At 36.6% G+C, this 14,942-nt stretch overlaps 1 long non-coding RNA gene across 1 annotated transcript; it reads right to left on the bottom strand.

Annotated features, from left to right (window-relative positions):
• Window positions 1-4,648: 4,648 nt before the first annotated feature.
• LOC130471256 (uncharacterized) lies at window positions 4,649-5,866 on the bottom strand. The gene is made up of 4 exons (XR_008931908.1): window positions 5,731-5,866; window positions 5,568-5,637; window positions 5,376-5,474; window positions 4,649-5,292 (listed from the first exon to the last, which is right to left on the bottom strand). It is a non-coding gene; the product is annotated as an uncharacterized lncRNA (long non-coding RNA).
• Window positions 5,867-14,942: the final 9,076 nt, after the last annotated feature.

Raw genomic sequence — 14,942 nt, 5'->3', positions numbered from 1 at the left:
CTAGTGCATACAAGTGAAGATTTGAAAATTCAGGTCAAATGGTGGAGAATCAAATTTCAAGGAGCTACATGTTGATACATTTGAAAAGTTATCAACAATATTATATTCATTGAACTTGGAGATCTCAAGTGATGTATTCATCAGGGGGAGAAAATACACGTTGCACTCTTTTTCCCTTAACCATGGTTTTGTCCCATTGGGTTTTCCTGTTAAGGTTTAAAATGAGGCAACATCCCAAGCGTATTATGATGAGTGTTGTACTCTTTTTTACTTCACTAAGTTTTTATCCCACAGGGTTTTCTTAGAAAGGTTTTTAATGAGGCATCATCTCATGTACATTATACTTCCATTGTATTGTTTTAGATAATGGACATCCAAGGGGGAGTGTTATAAATATATTTTATTGTGGATGCCCATTATACCCTGACATCCTTATCCTATATAATGTATGTATGTACATATTATATTGATTGGAATAAGATGATAACCGCCCATTTCTCTCTTCCTCTCTCTCTCTCCCTTTCTCCCTGTTGACCCTAAAGTTTTGATGATGACAAAGCAAACTCCTGACAATTGGTTAAGTTATGTTGCATAATAGGTTCCGAGATCCTTAGAGGGATAATGCTAAGTTAAGGAGATCCTGAGTTGGATAAACTAAGCAACGTGGAATATAAGCAAGTAATTGATCCATGTCAGACACTACATTGAAGAAATAATCATTAAGCAAGGCGAGATCCTTAGGCGAGTTCCTAAGGCGAGATCCTCATATATTATGTGGATCCTCGATGTTCCAGAGAAGGAACAAATTGGGAAGTCTTCGAGTGAAGCTTCTAAAGGTGCAACATGAAGACTACAACATATGAGTTTATGTTTTAAGATTTATGTAAGTATTTAATAAAGTTTATAAGTAATTTGGTATGAAAGGGACATAGTATTTTGGTACGTTTTAAATGAAATATGTTAACTGTAATTATAAAAGAGTTTTAACTTGGAAAATCTTTTTAATAAATAAAATGTATTTAATTAATAAATGAAACATAGGATTCTGATTTACTCTCCTTGTTTCTCAAGTAAAAGTTTTTCCACGTTCCTTGAAACTCTCCCCATGTATTTCTGTTCAACGTACATTTAGTGTTTTGATTTGGTCTCCCTTGTTTCTCTCCAACTATGCCCATGTTACTGAGCAGTAACTGTTAGTGGGTGGTTGAGGGAAACATGGGTACCAAACCCTAAGTAAAACTCTCCTATAAAAGGAGAAGAGTTTTAGCTTTTCAAAACACACAACTGATCTTTGCAAAATATATTTTAAGAGCTTAAACGTTTTAAAAGAGAATCAGTTTTCAAAAGAGTGTCCCTTGAGTTCCTTATTACTTTGAGCTTTATTACGTACTAGAGTTTTATATCAAATTGTATTTTGGGTTTAAGGGTTGAGTGATCCTTAATTGACTTAGGGTTAAGTCAAAGAGAAACAGAGCGACTTAGAGTTAAGTCAAAGAGAAAAGGAGCGACTTAGAGTTAAGTCAGAGAGAGAAAGAGGAGCACAGTAATCAAAGGGGATTGCTGTGGGGAACTCGTGTTCGAGAGGAACTCGAGTTAGAGAGTGTATTTGTAATAGAGTTATTGCATTAATACAAAAGAGTAGTGAGGTTCTTCTTGATTAGGGTCAAGAAGGTTCCTCCATTTTATATCTTTCTTCGCTCATTATTCTCAGTTTCTTTATTGTTTAAATTCCGCAAGAAACTTACCCAAGTTCCCAAGAAACAATTCACCCCCCCTCTTGTCAAGTGTTCCTACTGAACTATCAGTTGGTATCAGAGCAGGATCTCACAAAAATACAGGAAACCCTGTTGAGAAAAAGTTCCTGGAAAGTATGAACGCTTACGAGAAACTCGAGGAAGGTTATTCCACTCAAAGACCTCCAATGTTCAACGGAAAATTCTACACCTACTGGAAGAACAGGATGGAGATCTACATCAAGGCAGAGAATTATCAAGTCTGGCGAGTCATAGAAGTCGGCGATTTCGAGGTAACAATGACCAATGCTCAAAATGAGGTAGTTCCTAAACCCATGTCTGATTTTACTAAGGAAGATTTTGAGAAATTCGAAATCAACGCAATGGCTGTGAAAATCTTGCATTGCGGCCTTGGACCTCATGAACATAACAGAGTTATGGAGTGCAAGAGCGCAAAGCAAATCTGGGATCTCCTTCAAATAACTCATGAAGGAACTAATGAGGTCAAACGTTCAAAAATTGATTTATTAATGTCTAAGTATGAACGTTTTGAAATGCAACCAAGAGAAACAATACAGGAAATGTTTACTCGTTTCACTAATATCACTAATGAACTAGTTTCTCTTGGAAGAAATATTCCCTCTGATGAACAGGTTAGGAAGATCCTAAGGAGCATGCCACAGGATGATAGATGGAGAACCAAGGTCACGGCATTGTTCGAAACAAAGGATTTCACCAAATTCAACATTGAACAATTGGCGGGATCCTTGATGACGCACGAATTACATCTAGGAGCAGCTGTTCCTGAGAATCCCAAGAATCGAGGCCTTGCTCTTAAGGCTGAGGAACAGGAGGACTCGGATCCTGATGAAGAAGAAGCTGCCATGTTGGTCAGAAGAATGAAAAGATTTTACAGGAACTCTAAACCTGGAAATCTAAGAGGAAGGAACTCAATGAGAAAACCAAGCGGTTCCAAGCCTGACCAAGGATGTTTCAAGTGCGGAGAATCAGACCATCTAATCAAAGACTGCCCTCAGTGGGAAAATGAAAAAGGGAAAGGCAAGGGAAAGGATCTGTCCAAGGAAAGATTCAATAAATCAACCTTTGCCAAACCCAACTTCAAGAAGGCTATGATCGCAGCTTGGGGAGATGCTACTGACTCGGAAGAAGATGAGGATCAACCAAATGAGGAAACAGCAAACCTTTGTCTTATGGCAAAGATTGATGGAACAACCCAAGATCCATCAAAAGAAGTAAGTTCCTCAACTCTTCAATCTCTGTCTAAAAATAAGTTAGTGGAATTATTGATAGAAACTCTAGATAACTTTAAAAAGCTCAGTGTAATAAAGGCTAAAAGTGACAAAGCCTTGGAACTCACCAAGGGACACATGACCTACCTTAATAATGTTAGATCTGATGTACAGGGTAGGTTCTTTGACTTGCTTGATAGAAACACTGCTCTTCAAAACTCCTTTGAGAGAGTCAAAAATGAAAACATTCTTCTCAAAGTGGAACTCAGTCAATATAAACTGTTTAATTTAAGCCTAGATCCTAGCAAGTCTACTGAGATTAGCATGGGGGTCTTTAACGTTGATTTGGAAAACTTAAACAGTGAGTTGGTCACAGTAAAGGAACAAAAGGAGAAATTAACCAAGGAACTAGCCTTAGCAAATGCACATAAACAATCTCCTAGAATCACGCCTAAGTGGATTGAGAAGGCTCAATCTAAGAGAACTGAAGGCCTAGGTTTTTACTATAAAAGGAACAATGGTAAAAAGAAAAATTATGTGGAACTGCCTAGTGTCAAAGTTTGTTCCTTTTGTGGTACTGGTGATCATGTTGTGACTGAGTGTTCCAAAAAGAAGGAACTGTTCAATAAAAACCAGAACATTGTCAAGAAGATATGGATTAAAAAAGATGATCCATTAGTAGAAAAGGAACTCGAGGAAACCCGAGTTCCTGTATCTAACAATTGATAATATTGCAGGTCCTAGTGAGGGGGAACAACTCGTGGTATCTTGATAGCGGGTGTTCCAAGCACATGACAGGAGATAAAACCAAATTTCTCTCACTAGAGGCCTACAACGGAGGAACTGTGACCTTTGGAGACAACAAGAAAGGTGAAATCATCGCCATTGGAAAAGTAGGAAGGTCAAGTTCCCATTCAATTGATAATGTGTTCCTGGTAGAAGGTTTAATGCACAGTCTGCTTAGTATTTCACAATTCTGCGACAAAGGAAACTCGGTAAGCTTTACTTCAGAAAGTTGTCGAATTATTAACAATAACAGTAAGGAAGTTATTTTGGAAGGAACTCGCAAAGGGAACACATACACTGTGGATCTCAACAAAGTTCCAAGGAACAACTTAACTTGTCTTAGTGTTATTGAGGAGGATCCACTTCTATGGCACAAGAGATTCGGACATGCTAGCTTTTCATTGCTTGACAAACTGAGATCAAAGGAACTAGTGAGAGGTTTACCTTCCATCAAGTTCCTTAAAGACAAAGTTTGTGAAGCATGTGCCAAAGGAAAACATGTCAGGAGCTCTTTCAAGCCTAAGAAAATGGTTAGCACAACCAAACCATTGGAACTCATCCATATGGATTTGTGTGGACCTATGAGAATTCAAAGTAGAAGTGGAAAACGCTATGTCTTGGTTATTGTTGACGATTTTTCTCGATATACCTGGGTTATTTTCTTAGCAAGTAAAGATGAAACGTTTAATGAATTTGTCGCTTTTGCTAAGAGAATACAAAGATCCACAGGACGTCAGCTAATACCACTAGTACAAAAAAGGGATATTGCTTCGAGCCTAAAAGGGGTTATTGATTCGTTTTATGTGCGAAGCATATAGACTCGATGCAATTGAAGGCATTCAATTGCTTCGCACAAGTGCGAAGCATTTAAGACTCCTATTGCATTGCACTTACCAATATTTCGAAGCATTTGATCGTAGCAACTATTAAAACGTACTAGCAATTGCTTCGCGCCTATCAATTGTTCGAAGCATTAAAAGTTCTAATTGCTTCGAACTTATGAATTATTCAAATCAATTGATTTAAGTAATTGCTTTGGTCTCAATCGTAAGCCCGAAGCAATATATGCAACTTTTCTATTTTTAAAAAATATTCCACAAAGAGGGAATAACACCTCCATTTACAACGAGGCAATCTAGTATACCACACATCCCATCATCTATCTCCAAAGCGCTTCATTTTGTACCAATAATAAGCAATTAAAATCAAAAAAAAAAAATCAACTATCATAAAATATTGCCCATGACCAATACAAAATCATTAACCATTCAAAATCCATAAAATCATCCTAAAACGACATCTGTTACAAGTTGTCCAAAACATCAAAATATTTCAAAACAAATAAAACTGCAATGGAAGATAAGCTTTAACAGTTACAAGTAAATATCTTCTAATAATAGTAGCTTTTAATTCTAACAAAATACTATACTTCAGGAGAATACAAAGTCCAAAAAGTATAGAGCCCAACAAGTTAAAACTTCACGAATTTGCCCATTAGTATAAGGTTTAGTCACCTTAAAATCCTGGAAAGAGAAAAAAAACAATGTTAACATATATAATATCTATAGAGATCATTAACTTAAATTTATTTAAAAAAAATTCGTACCTTGAATAGATTTTCACTTCCACTATATGAGTGGACTATGTCATACATGAACCTTGAAGTAAAATACCCGCACTCAGTACCCCCATCCTGTTGAGCACACTAGAGAAAACCAATTTAATATTTCATAGGTCAACAAGTCATCACTTAAATTAAATTTCCAAAAAAGAAATGATAAAAAATGTAGATATTTACCACAGCAGCACCCCATTGTAATTGTGGACCTTTACTTTTCCCACCATATGCCTTGTAAGTTTCGAAGGCACTGTTCAATTATCATTATTCACAAATATTATGAGATAATTGTACAAATTAATCAATTTATAGATAAATGTTGAAAAAATAAATATGAACTTACCTATCCAATACCACTCTTATTGCTAGGCTGCGTTTCTTCTTAATTGAATCAAATACGTGAACCGTATTTATGGTAGGGTAAATCACAAGAAGCACCCAATGATTGCTACATGTTTAAAGAACCAATGAACAAAATTAGCTATTGTTTATATGATAAAGGAAATCCTATAATAATAAGAATGTCAATAGCGTGTGAAATAATATTTACCACTCGTACTGGTTCTGCGAGTAGAATGTCATTTTTGCCTAAATATGTACTAGAACGACTCAATTAGCCTTAAATGTGGAATAATAGATTGGAAAGAGTCCTATAAAGTTATAAATATGCATATTAAACGTATAATAAGTTTGAAAACATTCCTTAGGTTGTTTAGTTAAAAGTTGGGTTCGAAAATGTCAATTTTGCCTAAATATGACCTAGAACGACCCTATTAGCCTTAAATGTGGAATAATAGATTGGAAAGAGCCTTAGAAAGTTATAACTATGCATATTAAACGTGTAATAAGTTTGAAAACATTCCTTAGGTTCTTTATTTCAAAGTTGGGTCGAAAACGCCATTTTAGCCTAAATATGTACTAGAACGACCCAATTAGCCTTAAATGTGGAATAATAGATTATTACGAGTCTTAGAAAGTTATAATTATGCATATTAAAAGTGTAATAAGTTTGAAAACATTCCTTAGGTTCTTTAGTACAAAGTTGGGTCGAAAACGCCATTTTAGCCTTAGAGGGGGAATTCTTAGAGAATGTGCTGAGAATTACAACCAAGATGCTCAACTGTTTAATTCTAAGCTATCTGATGAACTTGACTCTTTCAATCAAAAGCTTCCAAACCCAAAAATTGTTTATACTGACATCTACACCCCTTTGTTTGATATGTACTGTATCATTTATGTTCCTTCAATAAGAGAATGAAATTAGTAGTTTCTGTAAGTCTGTAACTACGTACCATGAATGCAAGAGTTGAATATTAATCTATTGTTGATCAGAACTGTGCAGATCAGTGCACGGAACTGATCAGTTCTGATCAAAACTGTGCACTGATCTGCACAGAACTGATCTGAGCTGTGCAGATCAGTGCACAGTTCTGATCAGAACTGATCAGTTCTGTGCACTGATTTGCAATGTTCTGATCTGAGCTGTGCAGATCAGTGCACAGAATTGATCAGTTCTGATCAGAACTGTGCACTGATCTGCACAGAACTGATCTGAGCTGTGCAAATCAGTGCACAGTTCTGATCGAAGCGCAGAGTTTTAAAGGAGAAAGATAGTTTGGGGTAAGGGATGGAAAAGGACTCTGTAATGGAAAATTAAAGGAGAAATTTTTGGATTTTCAGTGCTGAAGGAGAAAGTTTTAGGAGGAGAAAGATTGGATTTTTCAGAAAATTAAAGGATTCATGTTTCTATTGCTGAAAATTCAGACACTTCTATAATATCTTTTGCAGAAAATTAAAGGATTCATGTTTTTATTGCTGAAAATTCATCTTCGCATATGTGTTTTGCCACAATCACAAACTCCAACACCCCAATATATGCAAACCGCCTTTTCTTGGATTCACATGCATCTTCTTTTGCAGAAACATGTGAAATACCCACTCTTAACAATTGCCAATTCTCATTCAAGATTATACTTTCACCTTAGACTTAGCTAATTGCCAAGAGTTTAAGTAGTTTGACAATTTACCATTTTTATATTCAGGAATACAAACAGACTGGATAATATCATAACACATTTGTTTCGTACTTTTTACACGACTTATTTTCACTAAACTTGACTTATTTTGGATACTCTGACCTATCTTATTTTGGATACTCCGGCCTAGCGACCAACCATTAACTAACTGATAATTATATTGACACTCCAAACTCTACAATAAAGTCTAAATAATACAAAATATAGCTAAAGTTTTTTTTTTGACAAAAAATATAACTATAGTTGAGTGCCACAATTCTCTTTAACCTATAACAACATGCTCCTTTGATAATCCAACTAACAAATATATGTTGTTGCTTTCACACATCTATTCTAACTTTCTAAGGCTAAGCTTGATTTAATACAAGCAATCATTCATACTCTTCACCATGAACTACAAGAAGGATATTAAACTACATTTATCAACTACCCTACTACTCCAACAGACCATACCAGCGACAACCAAACAGAACCAGCACACCATCAGAAAGAATCCAGCAACCAGAAACCACCAACAACCAAACACTCAAAACGGAGTATAACAAATAATTCCAAATTAAATCGCAATAATTTCTAGTTAGGAATTGAGAGACATGAAGTTACTTAGAGCATTCAAGGTACATCAAATCACCAAGTCCTTTGAGAACAGAATAATGTTCCAATTTCAATGGACAAAAGGGGGAAACTGTTATGCGTGCTAACCTCTAGAATCTCCTTCGCTATGTCTGACTTGTTCACTTTGTCCAGGACAGGAACTTCTCAGCTAAAACTTCAACTTCTGAACCAACTTCAAAGGATAGCAGGAGCGCCCTTCTTTATCTGCGATATGAGTTTCAACAAATTATTAGTTTCCATCCTCTTTAAGCAATCAATCTAAAACAATTAAACCAAATTAAAATTCTAATTATTTTATACAAGTATAATCAGTTATGGTAAAGAAAAGCAGTAGTCATTTGCAATGAATACCTCACAACACCACCAACGCCATTGAAACAGACATTTGGTGGGCAAGAAACGCGAAAACCCCCCCTCAACTCCGACTAATTACATCATAAATAATAGGAAATTAAACCGGTAGTGCAACTAACCTTTCAATTCCGATGAATCTTCGAATGAATCTTCCAATTCCAATGAACTCGAGTGCAGAACCGATCGATGAAAGTAACAGCTTACTAGCAGCAACAATGGTGGGTGGTATATTTTGGTTGTTTTTTCTAATTTACTTTTTATGATTGAATTTTCTTGCGCATATGTATGATGTTCCATAGTGAATCACGTCGCCCTGTGACCGGAGAAGTGCGCCGTAGAGACCGGAGAAGTGCGCCGTGGAGACCGGAGAAGTGGAGAGAAGTGGGAGTTAGTAATGGAGGTTGCTCGTGGTTCTGTATTTTTGGGGAAGGAGGGGTAGAGGTCAGTCATGGGTTAAGGTATACTGGTATAGTAATTAGTAATTACAGCTTGGAATGGGCCATCAAATGAATTGAACTTTCGCGTGGCCGATTCAATTGGGCCTGCGCAGCAACAATGCATCCAAGAATTTTATTGCACCGTTTATAAATAGGCCCGAAGCGTTTTCTTTTTGGCGGAAATATTAAATATTTTGGCGGATTTATTTCATGCTTAAATGCTTCGAACTCTATTAAGTCCGATGCAATATACTTGACAGAATCTCAAAATCTATCAAATGCTTCAATCCCAAAAATAGTACCGAAGCAAATGTAACTTAATGCTTCGAGCATGTTTAGGTTCAATGCATTTAAGGTGAAGCAACATGCATTTTTTGTACTAGTGTACATATAAGGTCAGATCATGGAACTGAATTCGAGAATCACAAGTTTGATGAATACTGCAAGGAACAAGGTATGGATCACAACTTTTCTGCACCTAGGACCCCACAACAAAATGGAGTCGTTGAAAGAAAAAATAGAACCTTGGAAGACATGGCTAGAACCATGTTAATTGCCAGTTCCTTACCAAGGAACTTCTGGGCTGAAGCAGTAAACACAGCTTGCTATATTGTTAATAGAGTAATGATCAGGGCCATTTTAAACAAGACTCCCTATGAGTTATTAAAAGGAAACAAACCCAATATCTCTTACTTTAGAGCCTTTGGGTGTAAATGCTTTGTTCACAACAATGGCAAAAGAAACTTAGGGAAATTCGATGAAAGAAGTGATGAGGCCGTGTTCCTAGGATACGCCTTAAACAGTAAAGCATATAGAGTTTATAATAAAAGGTCGATGTGTATTGAAGAGAGTGTACATATAATATTTGATGAAGCTAACAATGTTGATGAGATTCAGGAACAGGAAGATTTCGAAATTGGATTAACTCGTTTTACAGATTATGATGAGGAAATCTCTCCTGGAAGAAAGCAAAATGGAATATCAGATCCACAAACACAAGAAACTGCTACTAACCAAGGAGTTCCTGGAAGAAGAACCCCTGATCCTGAGGAACCAGAAAATGTTGATCATGAGGAACCAGAAAATGCAAATCCTGAGGAACCAGAAGATGATGATTCTGAGGAACCAGAAGAAGATCAAGAGACCTCTGATGCAGAGGAACAAGGATCTCAGGAAACAGAAGGAACTGAAGAGACCTTAGATGTTCCAGTGGCACAATTTCAACCTAAGCCCTGGAAACATCAAAGTTCTCACCCAATGGATCTGATTATCAGTGATATTAGGAAAGGAACTCAAACAAGGTCTCAACTAAGGAACTTCTGTGCTTTTCATGCGTTCCTCTCCACAATCGAGCCAAGGAACCACACCGAAGCTTTGGAAGATGCTGATTGGATCACTGCCATGCAAGATGAGTTAAATGAGTTCCAAAGGAACAAGGTATGGCATCTGGAACCCAAGCCAAAGAATCAGAAAGTCATAGGATTAAAATGGGTGTTCAGGAACAAGCTCGATGAACATACTACAATCATCAGGAACAAGGCAAGGTTAGTAGTCAAGGGCTACAATCAACAGGAAGGTATTGATTTCGAAGAAACCTTTGCTCCTGTTGCTAGATTAGAAGCTATTCGTATTCTAATTGCTTTTGCAGCCTTTATGGGATTCAAGTTGTATCAGATGGACGTCAAATGTGCTTTCTTAAATGGTTTTCTTGAGGAAGACGTCTATGTGGAACAACCCCTTGGTTTTGAGAATCCCAAATTTCCGAACCACATCTATAAGCTTGATAAAGCTCTTTATGGGTTAAAGCAAGCTCCTAGATCGTGGTACGAGAGATTATCAAAGTTTCTTTTACAAAATGATTTTAAACGTGGAAGAATCGATAAAACTCTATTTTTAAAATCAAAAGGATCTGACTTATTAGTTGTACAAATTTATGTCGATGATATATTATTTGGTGGTACTAACGAAAATTTGTGCAAGGATTTTGCTAATTTAATGTGCAGTGAGTTTGAAATGAGTATGATGGGGGAACTCAATTTCTTTCTTGGTTTGCAAATCAAACAAACTAAGGAAGGAATTATGATCCACCAACAAAAATATGTGAAGGAACTCCTCAAAAAGTACGAGCTAGATTCAGTGAAAACAAATCACACTCCCATGGGAACAGCCACAAGACTAGATGAGGATCCCACCGGAAAAAGTGTGAATCAAACGACGTACAGAGGAATGATTGGATCTCTGCTATACCTAACCGCAAGCAGACCAGACATATCATTCAGTGTTGGGTTGTGTGCAAGATTTCAATCAAACCCAAAGGAGTCCCACATGACTGCAGTGAAGAGGATATTCAGATACCTCAAAGGAACAGACGATCTATGTCTGTTTTATCCAAGAAGTGGAACTTTCGATTTAAAAGGATATGCGGATGCAGATTATGCAGGTGATTTAGTGAACCGAAAGAGCACATCAGGTATGGTTCAATTCCTAGGATCTTGCATGGTTTCTTGGGGTTCCAAGAAACAGAATACCGTTGCCTTGTCCACAGCAGAAGCTGAATATGTAGCAGCTGCTGCATGTTGCTCTCAAATACTGTGGATAAAGCAACAGTTAAGGGATTTTGGCATAATATATGATTGTGTTCCTATTTATTGTGATAACACTAGTGCAATCTGCATCTCTAAGGATCCGGTACATCATTCCCGGGTTAAGCATATTCATATTAGGCATCACTTTCTTAAGGATAATGTTGAAAAAGGTTTAATCAAGTTGGACTTTTGTCAAACTGAGAATCAAATTGCAGATATTATGACTAAACCTTTAAGCAGAGAGAAGCATGAGAAAATGAGAATGGAACTCGGGATGATCAAAATAAGATAAGTAAGCTGACAATTCCTCATGAGGTATGACTTTTTTAGATTTGTGCATTACTACTGTATACCATTATAAATATATGTGCGTAAAGCATAACTGAAGTTTACCATTGTTAAGGAACAACCAAAAATTTAGAATTAAAATGTGTGTTTAATTAGTCAGTAATATGAGATACGTAATTCAAACAGTTCCACTAAAATATAAGGATCATGGATATATTTTTTATGTTACAATTTTTTCCTATCTTCTATTTTTCCACAAATTATTTTTATTTTTCATTTTCTTTTATATATCCATAATTTTCATTTATTCTCTTAAATTTTATTTTTCTAAAATTAAAAGCTAATGGATCACACCTATGGATTTCTCATACTCATGGCCACCACAAATTAAAATTTCACCACTTCAAAACACAAGGAACCCAAAATAAAAACCCCCAAAATTCACACACCACAAAACCCTAGAAATTAAAAATCCCCAATCTAAAACCCTAGCCACCATGATCGGCGGCCAGCCACCGGAGGCAGCGGCTCGGCGACCGACCGACCACCGATATCCCAAGAGTCGCACCTCCGCACGCCTCCCTCGCCCTAAAACCCAACCACGACACTCTTCCTTCATCCACAACAACCACCGGCTCCCAGCTCTCCCCCTCGTCGGACACCACCGCCGCCGGCCAAATCCTCACCCAACCCCTGCTCGACTTCCCTCCTCCGTCCGCCCTCCCAGTCGCGCGTCCCCCTCCCCTAATCGACCCAAATCGCGACAACCACAAACCCCACCACCCAAATCGCGACGACCACCCTTACACCAACCACCCAGATCGCGAACCATCACCACACATCATCCGACCCGCTCGCGCCCTCGCCCAGCCCAGAACCGTCCTCCCTTCGTTCCGCCTCCCCTTCTGTTCGGTTGACCAAGGATGACGAAAACAAAAAAAAAAAAAAAAAAAAAAAAAGAAAAAAAAGAAAAAAAAAGAATAACGGATTGTTCTAAGGGGGAAGTTACCTCGTTCCGTGTTCCTTCGGTTGAGGATGCACATTTGGTAATTAATCAGATTGGGTGCGACAAATATACTGGGGAATTCGTTGAATGATATGGTGGGTTATGATTTTTTATTAAAGGGATGTCGTTAAAAAAAAAAAAAAAAAAAAGATTAGAATGGTAGTTGATATATCTCTTGATAATGAGAATAATGATGAGAAGGTGGGAGACTTAATGGAGGCAGTAGAAATTGAGACAGGGTGTGGATTGATATGCATTTGAGAAAAAACCAACCTAAACTTGTTACATACCAAAACCATCCTCCCTGATCCTAGCTGTGTTACATTATGCTTTTGATTTTTTGGAACTTTTTATTTTATTTTTTTATATTTTTTTGGTATGTCACCCTCTGTTGGGAAACATACGATTTTTATTCTTTTATTTCTGTGGAACTCCTAAAAGATCGTATCTCTAAAAACTTGGCTTGTTAATTATTATGTTTTATATTCGAATTTAGTACGTTGGAACTTAACTTTGAGGCTAACTTAGTTTGCCAACCGTTGATCGGAGGGCGCTATAATCGGTATATATTAGTACTGTATTTTTCTACTTTTTGTTAATGCCAACAGGGGGAAATGAATGCAAACTTAACTTAAATTGATCACTTGAATCCGTCTCACTACTCTCTTCTCGATGTAAGTTTATAAAATTTTATTTCTCGTTTTTAATTTTATTTTCGTTTATTAAAATTAATTTCAATTTTCCTTAAATTCATTTAGGAAGTTTAGATTAATTTTTATAAAAATAATTTATTGCTTTATATTTATGCTAATTGATTACTGCTGCATTTAGTGAAAGTTTGCTTTTGTTGTCATCACCAAAAAGGGGGAATATTGTTGACCCTAAAGTTTTGATGATGACAAAGCAAACTCCTGACAATTGGTTAAGTTATGTTGCATAATAGGTTCCGAGATCCTTAGAGGGATAATGCTAAGTTAAGGAGATCCTGAGTTGGATAAACTAAGCAACGTGGAATATAAGCAAGTAATTGATCCATGTCAGACACTACATTGAAGAAATAATCATTAAGCAAGGCGAGATCCTTAGGCGAGTTCCTAAGGCGAGATCCTCATATATTATGTGGATCCTCGATGTTCCAGAGAAGGAACAAATTGGGAAGTCTTCGAGTGAAGCTTCTAAAGGTGCAACATGAAGACTACAACATATGAGTTTATGTTTTAGGATTTATGTAAGTATTTAATAAAGTTTATAAGTAATTTGGTATGAAAGGGACATAGTATTTTGGTACGTTTTAAATGAAATATGTTAACTGTAATTATAAAAGAGTTTTAACTTGGAAAATCTTTTTAATAAATAAAATGTATTTAATTAATAAATAAAACATAGGATTCTGATTTACTCTCCTTGTTTCTCAAGTAAAAGTTTTTCCACGTTCCTTGAAACTCTCCCCATGTATTTCTGTTCAACGTACATTTAGTGTTTTGATTTGGTCTCCCTTGTTTTTCTCCAACTATGCCCATGTTACTGAGCAGTAACTGTTAGTGGGTGGTTGAGGGAAACATGGGTACCAAACCCTAAGTAAAACTCTCCTATAAAAGGAGAAGAGTTTTAGCTTTTCAAAACACACAACTGATCTTTGCAAAATATATTTTAAGAGCTTAAACGTTTTAAAAGAGAATCAGTTTTCAAAAGAGTGTCCCTTGAGTTCCTTATTACTTTGAGTTTTATTACGTACTAGAGTTTTATATCAAATTGTATTTTGGGTTTAAGGGTTGAGTGATCCTTAATTGACTTAGGGTTAAGTCAAAGAGAAACAGAGCGACTTAGAGTTAAGTCAAAGAGAAAAGGAGCGACTTAGAGTTAAGTCAGAGAGAGAAAGAGGAGCACAGTAATCAAAGGGGATTGCTGTGGGGAACTCGTGTTCGAGAGGAACTCGAGTTAGAGAGTGTATTTGTAATAGAGTTATTGCATTAATACAAAAGAGTAGTGAGGTTCTTCTTGATTAGGGTCAAGAAGGTTCCTCCATTTTATATCTTTCTTCGCTCATTATTCTCAGTTTCTTTATTGTTTAAATTCCGCAAGAAACTTACCCAAGTTCCCAAGAAACAATTCACCCCCCTCTTGTCAAGTGTTCCTACTGAACTATCACTCCCTAATTTCATAACATGAAATAAGTTTTAGGTATTTTGACATGTAGGGCCTTAAGTTTTCTATTTTTTAAATAGGAAAAAAGC

This window comes from Spinacia oleracea, chromosome 4 (genome assembly GCF_020520425.1).
Source record: "Spinacia oleracea cultivar Varoflay chromosome 4, BTI_SOV_V1, whole genome shotgun sequence".
NCBI classification, from domain to species: Eukaryota; Viridiplantae; Streptophyta; class Magnoliopsida; order Caryophyllales; family Amaranthaceae; genus Spinacia; species Spinacia oleracea.
Note: the sequence above shows the minus strand (reverse complement) of the source record. Positions and strands in the feature narration are given on the sequence as shown.